This window comes from Lepidochelys olivacea, assembly GCF_965140295.1.
Source record: "Lepidochelys olivacea isolate rLepOli2 genome assembly, chromosome: 27".
Classification (NCBI taxonomy): domain Eukaryota; kingdom Metazoa; phylum Chordata; order Testudines; family Cheloniidae; genus Lepidochelys; species Lepidochelys olivacea.
In genome coordinates, this window is record NC_140437.1 from 515,703 (window position 1) to 532,503 (window position 16,801).

A 16,801-nucleotide genomic window follows, 5' to 3' on the forward strand; every position below is an offset into this window, starting at 1 on the left:
CAATACAAAACCAAACACACACACAAATACCTTTTCCTCCAACAGAACTCCCACTCAAACTCCCCTGTTTACAGCTCTGTTTGCTAGCTCCTGTGCTGCTGCAGCTGTCTGTGCCACTACCTGACTGGCTGCTACCTTTATAGGACCCCTAGTCAGTGAAGCCCCGCCTCCTAATCAGGGCTCAGCTTCTGTCTCAGCACAAAGCCCCTACCCACACAGATACTACCAATACAAAACCAAACACACACAAATACCTTCTCCTCCAACAGAACTCCCACTCAAACTCCCCTGTTTACATCTCTGTGTGCTAGCTCCTGTGTCGCTGCCTGACTGGCTGCTACCTTTATAGGACCCCTAGTCAGGGAAGCCCCGCCCCCTAATCAGGGCTCAGCTTCTCTCCCAGCACAAAGCCTCTACACATACAAATACTACCAGTACAAATCCAAACACACACAAATACCTTCTCCTCCAACAGAACTCTCACTCCAACTGCCCTGTTTACAGCTCTGTTTGCTAGCTCCTGTGCCGCTGCAGCTGTCTGTGCCGCTGCCTGACTGGCTGCTACCTTTATAGGACCCCTAGTCAGTCAAGCCCCGCCCCCTAATCAGGCCTCAGCTTCTCTCCCAGCACAAAGCCCCTACACATACAGATACTACCAATACAAAACCAAACACACACAAATACCTTCTTCTCCAACAGAACTCCCACTCAAACTCACCTGTTTACAGCTCTGTTTGTTAGCTCCTGTGCCGCTGCAGCTGTCTGTGCCGCTGCCTGACTGGCTGCTACCTTTATAGGACCCCTAGTCAGTGAAGGCCGCCCCCTAATCAGGGCTCAGCTTCTGTCCCAGCACAAAGCCCCTACATACACAGATACTACCAATACAAAACCAAACACACACAAATACCTTCTACTCCAACAGAACTCCCACTCAAAATCCCCTGTTTACAGCTCTGTTTGCTAGCTCCTGTGCCGCTGCAGCTGTCTGTGCCGCTGCCTGACTGGCTGATACCTTTATAGGACCCCTAGTCAGTGAAGCCCCGCCCCCTAATCAGGGCTCAGCTTCTCTCCCAGCACAAAGCCCCTACACACACAGATACTACCAATACAAAACCAAACACACACAAATACCTTCTACTCCAACAGAACTCCCACTCAAACTCCCCTGTTTACAGCTCTGTTTGATAGCTCCTGTGCTGCTGCCTGACTGGCTGCAACCTTTATAGGACACCTAGTTAGGGAAGCCCCGCCCCCTAATCAGGGCTCAGCTTCTCTCCCAGGACAAAGCCCCTACACATACAGATACCACCAATACAAAACCAAACACACAAATACCTTCTCCTCCAACAGAACTCCCACTCAAACTCCCCTGTTTACAGCTCTGTTTGCTAGCTCCTGTGCCGCTGCCTGACTGGCTGCTACCTTTATAGAACCCCTAGTCAGGGAAGCCCCGCCCCCTAATCAGGGCTCAGCTTCTCTCCCAGCACAAAGCCCCTACACATACAGATACTAACAATACAAAGCCAAACACACACAAATACCTTCTCCTCCAACAGAACTCCCACTCAAACTCCCCTGTTTACAGCTCTGTTTGATAGCTCCTGTGCCGCTGCCTGACTGGCTGCAAGCTTTATAGGACCCCTAGTCAGGGAAGCCCCGCCCACTAATCAGGGCTCAGCTTCTCTCCCAGCACAAAACCCCTCCAAGCCTCCACACATACAGATACCACCAATACAAAACCAAACACACTAACAAATACCTTTTCCTCCAACCGAACTCCCACTCAAACTCCCCTGTTTACAGCTCTGTTTGCTAACTCCTGTGCCGCTGCAGCTGTCTGTGCCGCTACTTGACTGGCTGCTACCTTTATAGGACCCCTAGTCAGTGAGGCCCCGCCCCTAATCAGGGCTCATCTTCTATCCCAGCACAAAGCCCCGACACATACAGATACTACCAATACAAAACCAAGCACACACAAATACCTTCTCCTCCAACAGAACTCCCACTCAAACTCCCCTGTTTACAGCTCTGTTTGCTAGCTCCTGTGCCGCTGCCTGACTGGCTGCTACCTTTATAGGGCCCCTAGTCAGGGAAGCCCCGCCCCCTAATCAGGGCTCAGCTTCTCTCCCAGCACAAAGCCCCTACACACACAGATACTACCAATACAAAACCAAACACACACAAATACCTTCTACTCCAACAGAACTCCCACTCAAACTCCCCTGTTTACAGCTCTGTTTGATAGCTCCTGTGCTGCTGCCTGACTGGCTGCAACCTTTATAGGACACCTAGTTAGGGAAGCCCCGCCCCCTAATCAGGGCTCAGCTTCTCTCCCAGGACAAAGCCCCTACACATACAGATACCACCAATACAAAACCAAACACACAAATACCTTCTCCTCCAACAGAACTCCCACTCAAACTCCCCTGTTTACAGCTCTGTTTGCTAGCTCCTGTGCCGCTGCAGCTGTCTGTGCCGCTGCCTGACTGGCTGATACCTTTTTTGGACCCCTAGTCAGTGAAGCCCCGACCCCTAATCACGGCTCAGCTTCTCTCCCAGCACAAAGCCCCAACACATACAGATACTAACAATACAAATCCAAACACACACAAATACCTTCTCCTCCAACAGAACTCCCACTCAAACTCCCCTGTTTACAGCTCTGTTTGCTAGCTCCTGTGCCGCTGCAGCTGTCTGTGCCACTACCTGACTGGCTGCTACCTTTATAGGACCCCTAGTCAGTGAAGCCCCGCCCCCTAATCAGGGTTCAGCTTCTGTCCTAGCACAAAGCCCCTACACACACAGATACTACCAATACAAAACCAAACACACACAAATACCTTCTACTGCAACAGAACTCCCACTCAAACTCCCCTGTTTACAGCTCTGTTTGATAGCTCCTGTGCCGCTGCCTGACTGGCTGCAACCTTATAGGACCCCTAGTCAGGGAAGCCCCGCCCACTAATCAGGGCTCAGCTTCTTTCCCAGCACAAAGCCCCTCCAAGCCTCTACACATACAGATACCACCAATACAAAACCAAACACACACACAAATACCTTTTCCTCCAACAGAACTCCCACTCAAACTCCCCTGTTTACAGCTCTGTTTGCTAGCTCCTGTGCTGCTGCAGCTGTCTGTGCCACTACCTGACTGGCTGCTACCTTTATAGGACCCCTAGTCAGTGAAGCCCCGCCTCCTAATCAGGGCTCAGCTTCTGTCTCAGCACAAAGCCCCTACACACACAGATACTACCAATACAAAACCAAACACACACAAATACCTTCTACTCCAACAGAACTCCCACTCAAACTCCCCTGTTTACAGCTCTGTTGGATAGCTCCTGTGCCGCTGCCTGACTGGCTGCAACCTTTATAGGACCTCTAGTCAGGGAAGCCCCGCCCCCTAATCAGGGCTCAGCTTCTCTCCCAACACAAAGCCCCTACACATACAGATACCACCTATACAAAACCAAACACACACACAAATACCTTCTCCTCCAACGGAAATCCCTCTCAAACTCCCCTGTTTACAGCTCTGTTTGCTAGCTCCTGTGCCGCTGCCTGACTGGCTGCTACCTTTATAGGACCCCTAGTCAGGGAAGCCCCGCCCACTAATCAGGGCTCAGCTTCTCTCCCAGCACAAAGACTCTACACATACAAATACTACCAATACAAATCCAAACACACACAAATACCTTCTCCTCCAACAGAACTCCCACTCAAACTCCCCTGTTTACATCTCTGTGTGCTAGCTCCTGTGCCGCTGCCTGACTGGCTGCTACCTTTATAGGACCCCTAGTCAGTCAAGCCCCGCCCCCTAATCAGGCCTCAGCTTCTCTCCCAGCACAAAGCCCCTACACATACAGATACTACCAATAAAAAACCAAACACACACAAATACCTTCTTCTCCAACAGAACTCCCGCTCAAACTCACCTGTTTACAGCTCTGTTTGTTAGCTCCTGTGCCGCTGCAGCTGTCTGTGCCGCTGCCTGACTGGCTGCTACCTTTATAGGACCCCTAGTCAGTGAAGGCCGCCCCCTAATCAGGGCTCAGCTTCTGTCCCAGCACAAAGCCCCTACACACACAGATACTACCAATACAAAACCAAACACACACAAATACCTTCTACTCCAACAGAACTCCCACTCAAAATCCCCTGTTTACAGCTCTGTTTGATAGCTCCTGTGCCGCTGCCTGACTGGCTGCAACCTTTATAGGACCCCTAGCCAGGGAAGCCCCGCCCCCTAATCAGGGCTCAGCTTCTCTCCCAGGACAAAGCCCCTACACATACAGATACCACCAATACAAAACCAAACACACACAAATACCTTCTCCTCCAACAGAACTCCCACTCAAACTCCCCTGTTTACATCTCTGTTTGCTAGCTCCTGTGCCGCTGCAGCTGTCTGTGCCGCTGCCTGACTGGCTGATACCTTTATAGGACCCCTAGTCAGGGAAGCCCCGCCCCCTAATCAGGGCTCAGCTTCTCTCCCAGCACAAAGCCCATACACATACAGATACTACCAATACAAAACAAAACACACACACAAATACCTTCTCCTCCAACAGAACTCCCACTCAAACTCCCCTGTTTACAGCTCTGTTTGCTAGATCCTGTTCCGCTGCCTGACTGGCTGCTACCTTTATAGAACCCCTAGTCAGGGAAGCCCCGCCCCCTAATCAGGGCTCAGCTTCTCTCCCAGCACAAAGCCCCTACACATACAGATACTAACAATACAAAACCAAACACACACAAATACCTTCTCCTCCAACAGAACTCCCACTTAAACTCCCCTGTTTACAGCTCTGTTTGATAGCTCCTGTGCCGCTGCCTGACTGGCTGCAAGCTTTATAGGACCCCTAGTCAGGGAAGCCCCGCCCACTAATCAGGGCTCAGCTTCTCTCCCAGCACAAAACCCCTCCAAGCCTCCACACATACAGATACCACCAATACAAAACCAAACACACAAACAAATACCTTTTCCTCCAACAGAACTCCCACTCAAACTCCCCTGTTTACAGCTCTGTTTGCTAGCTCCTGTGCCGCTGCAGCTGTCTGTGCCACTGCCTGACTGGCTGATACCTTTTTTGGACCCCTAGTCAGTGAAGCCCCGACCCCTAATCACGGCTCAGCTTCTCTCCCAGCACAAAGCCCCTACACACACAGATACTAACAATACAAAACCAAACACACACAAATACCTTCTCCTCCAACAGAACTCCCACTCAAACTCCCCTGTTTACAGCTCTGTTTGCTAGCTCCTGTGCCGCTGCCTGACTGGCTGCTACCTTTATAGAACCCCTAGTCAGTGAAGCCCCGACCCCTAATCACGGCTCAGCTTCTCTCCCAGCACAAAGCCCCTACACATACAGATACTAACAATACAAAACCAAACACACACAAATACCTTCTCCTCCAACAGAACTCCCACTCAAACTCCCCTGTTTACAGCTCTGTTTGCTAGCTCCTGTGCCGCTGCCTGACTGGCTGCTACCTTTATAGAACCCCTAGTCAGTGAAGCCCCGCCCCCTAATCACGGCTCAGCTTCTCTCCCAGCACAAAGCCCCTACACATACAGATACTAACAATACAAAACCAAACACACACAAATATCTTCTCCTCCAACAGAACTCCCACTCAAACTCCCCTGTTTACAGCTCTGTTTGATAGCTCCTGTGCCGCTGTCTGACTGGCTGCAAGCTTTATAGGACCCCTAGTCAGGGAAGCCCCGCCCACTAATCAGGGCTCAGCTTCTCTCCCAGCACAAAGCCCCTACACATACAGATACTAACAATACAAAATCAAACACACACAAATACCTTCTCCTCCCACTCAAACTCCCCTGTTTACAGCTCTGTTTGCTAGCTCCTGTGCCGCTGCCTGACTGGCTGCTACCTTTATAGGACCCCTAGTCAGTGAAGCCCCGCCCCCTAATCAGGGTTCAGCTTCTGTCCTAGCACAAAGCCCCTACACACACAGATACTACCAATACAAAACCAAACACACACAAATACCTTCTACTCCAAAAGAACTCCCACTCAAACTCCCCTGTTTACAGCTCTGTTTGATAGCTCCTGTGCCGCTGCCTGACTGGCTGCAACCTTATAGGACCCCTAGTCAGGGAAGCCCCGCCCACTAATCAGGGCTCAGCTTCTTTCCCAGCACAAAGCCCCTCCAAGCCTCTACACATACAGATACCACCAATACAAAACCAAACACACACACAAATACCTTTTCCTCCAACAGAACTCCCACTCAAACTCCCCTGTTTACAGCTCTGTTTGCTAGCTCCTGTGCCGCTGGCTGACTGGCTGCTACCTTTATAGGACCCCTAGTCAGGGAAGCCCCGCCCCCTAATCAGGGCTCAGCTTCTCTCCCAGCACAAAACCCCTACACATACAGATACTAACAATACAAAACCAAACACACACAAATACCTTCTCCTCCAACAGAACTCCCACTCAAACTCCCCTGTTTACAGCTCTGTTTGCTAGCTCCTGTGCCGCTGCAGCTGTCTGTGCCGCTGCCTGACTGGCTGCAACCTTATAGGACCCCTAGTCAGGGAAACCCCGCCCACTAATCAGGGCTCAGCTTCTCTCCCAGCACAAAGACCCTCCAAGCCTCTACACATACAGATACTACCAATGCAAAACCAAACACACACAAATACCTTCTCCTCCAACAGAACTCCCACTCAAACTCCCCTGTTTACAGCTCTGTTTGCTAGCTCCTGTGCCGCTGCAGCTGTCTGTGCCGCTGCCTGACTGGCTGCGACCTTTATAGGACTCCTAGTCAGTGAAGCCCCGCCCCCTAATCAGGGCTCAGCTTCTGTCCCAGCACAAAGCCCCTACACACACAGATACTACCAATACAAAACCAAACACACACAAATACCTTCTACACCAACAGTACTTCCACTCAAACTCCCCTGTTTACAGCTCTGTTTGCTAGCTCCTGTGCTGCTGCAGCTGTCTGTGCCGCTACCTGACTGGCTGCTACCTTCATAGGACCCCTAGTCAGGGAAGCCCCGCCCTCTAATCAGGGCTCAGCTTCTCTCCCAGCACAAAGCCCCTACACATACAGATACCACCAATACAAAACCAAACACACACAAATACCTTCTCCTCCAACAGAACTCCCACTCAAACTCCCCTGTTTACAGCTCTGTTTGCTAGCTCCTGTGCCGCTGCCTGACTGGCTGCTACCTTTATAGGACCCCAAGTCAGGGAAGACCCGCCCCCTAATCAGGGCTCAGCTTCTCTCCCAGCACAAAGCCTCTACACATACAGATACTACCAATACAAATCCAAACACACACAAATACCTTCTCCTCCAACAGAACTCCCACTCCAACTTTCCTCTTTACAGCTCTGTTTGCTAGCTCCTGTGCCGCTGCAGCTGTCTGTGCCGCTGCCTGACTGGCTGCTACCTTTATAGGACCCCTAGTCAGTCAAGCCCCGCCCCCTAATCAGGGCTCAGCTTCTCTCCCAGCACAAAGCCTCTACACATACAGATACTACCAATACAAATCCAAACACACACAAATACCTTCTCCTCCAACAGAACTCCCACTCCAACTTTCCTCTTTACAGCTCTGTTTGCTAGCTCCTGTGCCGCTGCAGCTGTCTGTGCCGCTGCCTGACTGGCTGCTACCTTTATAGGACCCCTAGTCAGTCAAGCCCCGCCCCCTAATCAGGGCTCAGTTTCTCTCCCAGCACAAAGCCCCTACACATACACATTCTACCAATACAAAACCAAACACACACAAATACCTTCTCCTCCAACAGAACTCCCACTCAAACTCCCCTGTTTACATCTCTGTGTGCTAGCTCCTGTGCCGCTGCCTGACTGGCTGCTACCTTTATAGGACCCCTAGTCAGGGAAGCCCCGCCCCCTAATCAGGGCTCAGCTTCTCTCCCAGCACAAAGCCTCTACACATACAAATACTACCAATACAAAACCAAACACACATAAATACCTTCTTCTCCAACAGAACTCCCACTCAAACTCCCCTGTTTACAGCTCTGTTTGTTAGCTCCTGTGCCGCTGCAGCTGTCTGTGCCGCTGCCTGACTGGCTGCTACCTTTATAGGACCCCTAGTCAGTGAAGGCCGCTCCCTAATCAGGGCTCAGCTTCTGTCCCAGCACAAAGTCCCTACACACACAGATACTACCAATACAAAACCAAACACACACAAATACCTTCTACTCCAACAGAACTCCCACTCAAAATCCCCTGTTTACAGCTCTGTTTGATAGCTCCTGTGCCGCTGCCTGACTGGCTGCAACCTTTATAGGACCCCTAGCCAGGGAAACCCCGCCCCCTAATCAGGGCTCAGCTTCTCTCCCAGGACAAAGCCCCTACACATACAGATACCACCTATACAAAACCAAACACACACACAAATACCTTCTCCTCCAACAGAACTCCCTCTCAAACTCCCCTGTTTACAGCTCTGTTTGCTAGCTCCTGTGCCGCTGCCTGACTGGCTGCTACCTTTATAGGACCCCTAGTCAGGGAAGCCCCGCCCACTAATCAGGGCTCAGCTTCTCTCCCAGCACAAAGACTCTACACAGACAAATACTACCAATACAAATCCAAACACACACAAATACCTTCTCCTCCAACAGAACTCCCACTCAAACTCCCCTGTTTACATCTCTGTGTGCTAGCTCCTGTGTCGCTGCCTGACTGGCTGCTACCTTTATAGGACCCCTAGTCAGGGGAGCCCCGCCCCCTAATCAGGGCTCAGCTTCTCTCCCAGCACAAAGCCTCTACACATACAAATACTACCAGTACAAATCCAAACACACACAAATACCTTCTCCTCCAACAGAACTCTCACTCCAACTGCCCTGTTTACAGCTCTGTTTGAAAGCTCCTGTGCTGCTGCAGCTGTCTGTGCCGCTGCCTGACTGGCTGCTACCTTTATAGGACCCCTAGTCAGTCAAGCCCCGCCCCCTAATCAGGCCTCAGCTTCTCTCCCAGCACAAAGCCCCTACACATACAGATACTACCAATACAAAACCAAACACACACAAATACCTTCTTCTCCAACAGAACTCCCACTCAAAATCCCCTGTTTACAGCTCTGTTTGCTAGCTCCTGTGCCGCTGCAGCTGTCTGTGCCGCTGCCTGACTGGCTGATACCTTTATAGGACCCCTAGTCAGGGAAGCCCCGCCCCCTAATCAGTGCTCAGCTTCTCTTCCAGCACAAAGCCCGTACACATACAGATACTACCAATACAAAACAAAACACACACACAAATACCTTCTCCTCCAACAGAACTCCCACTCAAACTCCCCTGTTTACAGCTCTGTTTGCTAGATCCTGTGCCGCTGCCTGACTGGCTGCTACCTTTATAGAACCCCTAGTCAGGGAAGCCCCGCCCCCTAATCAGGGCTCAGCTTCTCTCCCAGCACAAAGCCCCTACACATACAGATACTAACAATACAAAACCAAACACACACAAATACCTTCTCCTCCAACAGAACTCCCACTCAAACTCCCCTGTTTACAGCTCTGTTTGATAGCTCCTGTGCCGCTGCCTGACTGGCTGCAAGCTTTATAGGACCCCTAGTCAGGGAAGCCCCGCCCACTAATCAGGGCTCAGCTTCTCTCCCAGCACAAAACCCCTCCAAGCCTCCACACATACAGATACCACCAATACAAAACCAAACACAAAAACAAATACCTTTTCCTCCAACAGAACTCCCACTCAAACTCCCCTGTTTACAGCTCTGTTTGCTAACTCCTGTGCCGCTGCAGCTGTCTGTGCCGCTACTTGACTGGCTGCTACCTTTATAGGACCCCTAGTCAGTGAGGCCCCGCCCCTAATCAGGGCTCATCTTCTGTCCCAGCACAAAGCCCCGACACATACAGATACTACCAATACAAAACCAAGCACACACAAATACCTTCTCCTCCAACAGAACTCCCACTCAAACTCCCCTGTTTACAGCTCTGTTTGATAGCTCCTGTGCCGCTGCCTGACTGGCTGCAACCTTTATAGGACCCCTAGTCAGGGAAGCCCCGCCCCCTAATCAGGGCTCAGCTTCTCTCCCAGCACAAAACCCCTACACATACAGATACTAACAATACAAAACCAAACACACACAAATACCTTCTCCTCCAACAGAACTCCCACTCAAACTCCCCTGTTTACAGCTCTGTTTGCTAGCTCCTGTGCCGCTGCAGCTGTCTGTGCGGCTGCCTGACTGGCTGCTACCTTTATAGGATCCCTAGTCAGGGAAACCCCGCCCACTAATCAGGGCTCAGCTTCTCTCCCAGCACAAAGACCCTCCAAGCCTCTACACATACAGATACTACCAATGCAAAACCAAACACACACAAATACCTTCTCCTCCAACAGAACTCCCACTCAAACTCCCCTGTTTACAGCTCTGTTTGCTAGCTCCTGTGCCGCTGCAGCTGTCTGTGCCGCTGCCTGACTGGCTGCGACCTTTATAGGACCCCTAGTCAGTCAAGCCCCGCCCCCTAATCAGGGCTCAGCTTCTCTCCCAGCACAAAGCCCCTACACATACAGATACTACCAATACAAAACCAAACACACAAATACCTTCTCCTCCAACAGAACTCCCACTCAAACTCCCCTGTTTACAGCTCTGTTTTCTATCTCCTGTGCCGCTGCAGCTGTCTGTGCCGCTGCCTGACTGGCTGCTACCTTTATAGGACTCCTAGTCAGTGAAGCCCCGCCCCCTAATCAGGGCTCAGCTTCTGTCCCAGCACAAAGCCCCTACACACACAGATACTACCAATACAAAACCAAACACACACAAATACCTTCTACACCAACAGTACTTCCACTCAAACTCCCCTGTTTACAGCTCTGTTTGCTAGCTCCTGTGATGCTGCAGCTGTCTGTGCCGCTACCTGACTGGCTGCTACCTTCATAGGACCCCTAGTCAGGGAAGCCCCGCCCTCTAATCAGGGCTCAGCTTCTCTCCCAGCACAAAGCCCCTACACATACAGATACCACCAATACAAAACCAAACACACACAAATACCTTCTCCTCCAACAGAACTCCCACTCAAAGTCCCCTGTTTACAGCTCTGTTTGCTAGCTCCTGTGCCGCTGCCTGACTGGCTGCTACCTTTATAGGACCCCAAGTCAGGGAAGACCCGCCCCCTAATCAGGGCTCAGCTTCTCTCCCAGCACAAAGCCTCTACACATACAGATACTACCAATAGAAATCCAAACACACACAAATACCTTCTCCTCCAACAGAACTCCCACTCCAACTTTCCTCTTTACAGCTCTGTTTGCTAGCTCCTGTGCCGCTGCAGCTGTCTGTGCCGCTGCCTGACTGGCTGCTACCTTTATAGGACCCCTAGTCAGTCAAGCCCCGCCCCCTAATCAGGGCTCAGTTTCTCTCCCAGCACAAAGCCCCTACACATACACATTCTACCAATACAAAACCAAACACACACAAATACCTTCTCCTCCAACAGAACTCCCACTCAAACTCCCCTGTTTACATCTCTGTGTGCTAGCTCCTGTGCCGCTGCCTGACTGGCTGCTACCTTTATAGGACCCCTAGTCAGGGAAGCCCCGCCCCCTAATCAGGCCTCAGCTTCTCTCCCAGCACAAAGCCCCTACACATACAGATACTACCAATACGAAACGAAACACACACAAATACCTTCTTCTCCAACAGAACTCCCACTCAAAATCCCCTGTTTACAGCTCTGTTTGCTAGCTCCTGTGCCGCTGCAGCTGTCTGTGCCGCTGCCTGACTGGCTGATACCTTTATAGGACCCCTAGTCAGGGAAGCCCCGCCCCCTAATCAGTGCTCAGCTTCTCTCCCAGCACAAAGCCCGTACACATACAGATACTACCAATACAAAACAAAACACACACACAAATACCTTCTCCTCCAACAGAACTCCCACTCAAACTCCCCTGTTTACAGCTCTGTTTGCTAGATCCTGTGCCGCTGCCTGACTGGCTGCTACCTTTATAGAACCCCTAGTCAGGGAAGCCCCGCCCCCTAATCAGGGCTCAGCTTCTCTCCCAGCACAAAGCCCCTACACATACAGATACTAACAATACAAAATCAAACACACACAAATACCTTCTCCTCCAACAGAACTCCCACTCAAACTCCCCTGTTTACAGCTCTGTTTGATAGCTCCTGTGCCGCTGCCTGACTGGCTGCAAGCTTTATAGGACCCCTAGTCAGGGAAGCCCCGCCCACTAATCAGGGCTCAGCTTCTCTCCCAGCACAAAACCCCTCCAAGCCTCCACACATACAGATACCACCAATACAAAACCAAACACACAAACAAATACCTTTTCCTCCAACAGAACTCCCACTCAAACTCCCCTGTTTACAGCTCTGTTTGCTAACTCCTGTGCCGCTGCAGCTGTCTGTGCCGCTACTTGACTGGCTGCTACCTTTATAGGACCCCTAGTCAGTGAGGCCCCGCCCCTAATCAGGGCTCATTTTCTGTCCCAGCACAAAGCCCCGACACATACAGATACTACCAATACAAAACCAAACACACACAAATACCTTCTCCTCCAACAGAACTCCCACTCAAACTCCCCTGTTTACAGCTCTGTTTGCTAGCTCCTGTGCCGCTGCCTGACTGGCTGCTACCTTTATAGGGCCCCTAGTCAGGGAAGCCCCGCCCCCTAATCAGGGCTCAGCTTCTCTCCCAGCACAAAGCCCCTACACACACAGATACTACCAATACAAAACCAAACACACACAAATACCTTCTACTCCAACAGAACTCCCACTCAAACTCCCCTGTTTACAGCTCTGTTTGATAGCTCCTGTGCTGCTGCCTGACTGGCTGCAACCTTTATAGGACACCTAGTCAGGGAAGCCCCGCCCCCTAATCAGGGCTCAGCTTCTCTCCCAGGACAAAGCCCCTACACATACAGATACCACCAATACAAAACCAAACACACAAATACCTTCTCCTCCAACAGAACTCCCACTCAAACTCCCCTGTTTACAGCTCTGTTTGCTAGCTCCTGTGCCGCTGCAGCTGTCTGTGCCGCTGCCTGACTGGCTGATACCTTTTTTGGACCCCTAGTCAGTGAAGCCCCGACCCCTAATCACGGCTCAGCTTCTCTCCCAGCACAAAGCCCCAACACATACAGATACTAACAATACAAATCCAAACACACACAAATACCTTCTCCTCCAACAGAACTCCCACTCAAACTCCCCTGTTTACAGCTCTGTTTGCTAGCTCCTGTGCCGCTGCAGCTGTCTGTGCCACTACCTGACTGGCTGCTACCTTTATAGGACCCCTAGTCAGTGAAGCCCCGCCCCCTAATCAGGGTTCAGCTTCTGTCCTAGCACAAAGCCCCTACACACACAGATACTACCAATACAAAACCAAACACACACAAATACCTTCTACTGCAACAGAACTCCCACTCAAACTCCCCTGTTTACAGCTCTGTTTGATAGCTCCTGTGCCGCTGCCTGACTGGCTGCAACCTTATAGGACCCCTAGTCAGGGAAGCCCCGCCCACTAATCAGGGCTCAGCTTCTTTCCCAGCACAAAGCCCCTCCAAGCCTCTACACATACAGATACCACCAATACAAAACCAAACACACACACAAATACCTTTTCCTCCAACAGAACTCCCACTCAAACTCCCCTGTTTACAGCACTGTTTGCTAGCTCCTGTGCCGCTGCAGCTGTCTGTGCCGCTCCCTGACTGGCTGATACCTTTATAGGACCCCTAGTCAGTGAAGCCCCGCCCCCTAATCAGGGCTCAGCTTCTCTCCCGGCACAAAGCCCATACACATACAGATACTAAGAATACAAAACCAAACACACACAAGTACCTTCTCCTCCAACAGAACCCCCACTCATACTCCCCTGTTTACAGCTCTGTTGGCTAGCTCCTGTGCCACTGCAGCATCTGTGCCGCTGCCTGATTGGCTGCTACCTTTATAGGACCCCTAGTCAGTGAAGACCCGCCCCCTTATCAGGGCTCAGCTTCTCTCCCAGCACAAAGCCCCTCCAAGCCTCTACACATACAGATACCACCAATACAAGACCAAACACACCTTCTTCTCCAACAGAACTCCCACTCAAACTCCCGTGTTTACAGCTCTGTTTGTTAGCTCCTGTGCCGCTGCAGCTGTCTGTGCCGCTGCCTGACTGGCTGCTACCTTTATAGGACCCCTAGTCAGTGAAGGCCGCCCCCTAATCAGGGCTCAGCTTCTGTCCCAGCACAAAGTCCCTACACACACAGATACTACCAATACAAAACCAAACACACACAAATACCTTCTACTCCAACAGAACTCCCACTCAAAATCCCCTGTTTACAGCTCTGTTTGATAGCTCCTGTGCCGCTGCCTGACTGGCTGCAACCTTTATAGGACCCCTAGCCAGGGAAACCCCGCCCCCTAATCAGGGCTCAGCTTCTCTCCCAGGACAAAGCCCCTACACATACAGATACCACCAATACAAAACCAAACACACACAAATACCTTCTCCTCCAACAGAACTCCCACTCAACTCCCCTGTTTACAGCTCTGTTTGCTAGCTCCTGTGCCGCTGCAGCTGTCTGTGCCGCTGCCTGACTGGCTGATACCTTTATAGGACCCCTAGTCAGGGAAGCCCCGCCCCCTAATCAGGGCTCAGCTTCTCTCCCAGCACAAAGCCCATACACATACAGATACTAACAATACAAAACCAAACACACACAAATACCTTCTCCTCCAACAGAACTCCCACTCCAACTCCCCTGTTTACAGCTCTGTTTGCTAGCTCCTGTGCCGCTGCCTGACTGGCTGCTACCTTTATAGGACCCCTAGTCAGTGAAGCCCCGCCCCCTAATCAGGGCTCAGCTTCTCTCCCAGCACAAAGACCCTCCAAGCCTCTACCATACAGATACCACCAATACAAAACCAAACACACACAAATACCTTCTCCTCCAACAGAACTCCCACTCAAACTCCCCTGTTTACAGCTCTGTTTGCTCGCTCCTGTGCTGCTGCAGCTGTCTGTGCCACTACCTGACTGGCTGCTACCTTTATAGGACCCCTAGTCAGTGAGGCCCCGCCCACTAATCAGGGCTCATCTTCTGGCCCAGCACAAAGCCCCTACACATACAGATACTACCAATACAAAACCAAACACACACAAATACCTTCTCCTCCAACAGAACTCCCACTCAAACTCCCCTGTTTACAGCTCTGTTTGATAGCTCCTGTGCCGCTGCCTGACTGGCTGCAATCTTTATAGGACCCCTAGTCAGTGAAGCCCCGCCCCTAATCAGGACTCAGCTTCTCTCCCAGCACAAAGCCCCTACACATACAGATACTAACAATACAAAATCAAACACACACAAATACCTTCTCCTCCCACTCAAACTCCCCTGTTTACAGCTCTGTTTGCTAGCTCCTGTGCCGCTGCAGCTGTCTGTGCCGCTTCCTGACTGGCTGCTACCTTTATAGGACCCCTAGTCAGTGAAGCCCCGCCCCCTAATCAGGGCTCAGCTTCTCTCCCAGCACAAAGACCCTCCAAGCCTCTACCATACAGATACCACCAATACAAAACCAAACACACACAAATACCTTCTACTCCAACAGAACTCCCAAGCAAACTCCCCTGTTTACAGCTCGGTTTGATAGCTCCTGTGCCGCTGCCTGACTGGCTGCAACCTTATAGGACCCCTAGTCAGGGAAGCCCCGCCCACTAATCAGGGCTCAGCTTCTTTCCCAGCACAAAGCCCCTCCAAGCCTCTACACATACAGATACCACCAATACAAAACCAAACACACACACAAATACCTTTTCGTCCAACAGAACTCCCACTCAAACTCCCCTCTTTACAGCTCTGTTTGCTAGCTCCTGTGCCGCTGCCTGACTGGCTGCTACCTTTATAGGACCCCTAGTCAGGGAAGCCCCGCCCCCTAATCAGGGCTCAGCTTCTCTCCCAGCACAAAGCCCCTACACATACAGATACTAACAATACAAAACCAAACACACACAGATACCTTCTCCTCCAACAGAACTCCCACTCAAACCCGCCTGTTTACAGCTCTGTTTGCTAGCTCCTGTGCCGCTGCAGCTGTCTGTGCGGCTGCCTGACTGGCTGATACCTTTATAGGACCCCTAGTCAGTGAAGCCCCGCCCCCTAATCAGGGCTCAGCTTCTCTCCCAGCACAAAGCCCCTACACATACAGATACTACCAATACAAAAACACACACAAATACCTTCTCCTCCAACAGAACTCCCACTCAAACTCCCCTGTTTACAGCTCTGTTTGCTAGCTCCTGTGCCGCTGCCTGACTGGCTGCTACCTTTATAGGACCCCTAGTCAGGGAAGCCCCGCCCCCTAATCAGGGCTCAGCTTCTCTCGCAGCACAAAGCCCCTACACATACAGATACTAACAATACAAAACCAAACACACACAAATACCTTCTCCTCCAACAGAACTCCCGCTCAAACTCCCCTGTTTACAGCTCTGTTTGCTAGCTCCTGTGCTGCTGCAGCTGTCTGTGCCGCTACCTGACTGGCTGCTACCTTCATAGGACCCCTAGTCAGTGAAGCCCCGCCCCCCAATCAGGGCTCAGCTTCTGTCTCAGCACAAAGCCCCTACACACACAGATACTACCAATACAAAACCAAACACACACAAATACCTTTTCCTCCAACAGAACTCCCACTCAAACTCCCCTGTTTACAGCTCTGTTTGCTAGCTCCTGTGCCGCTGCCTGACTGGCTGCTACCTTTATAGGACCCCTAGTCAGTCAAGCCCCGCCCCCTAATCAGGGCTCAGTTTCTCTCC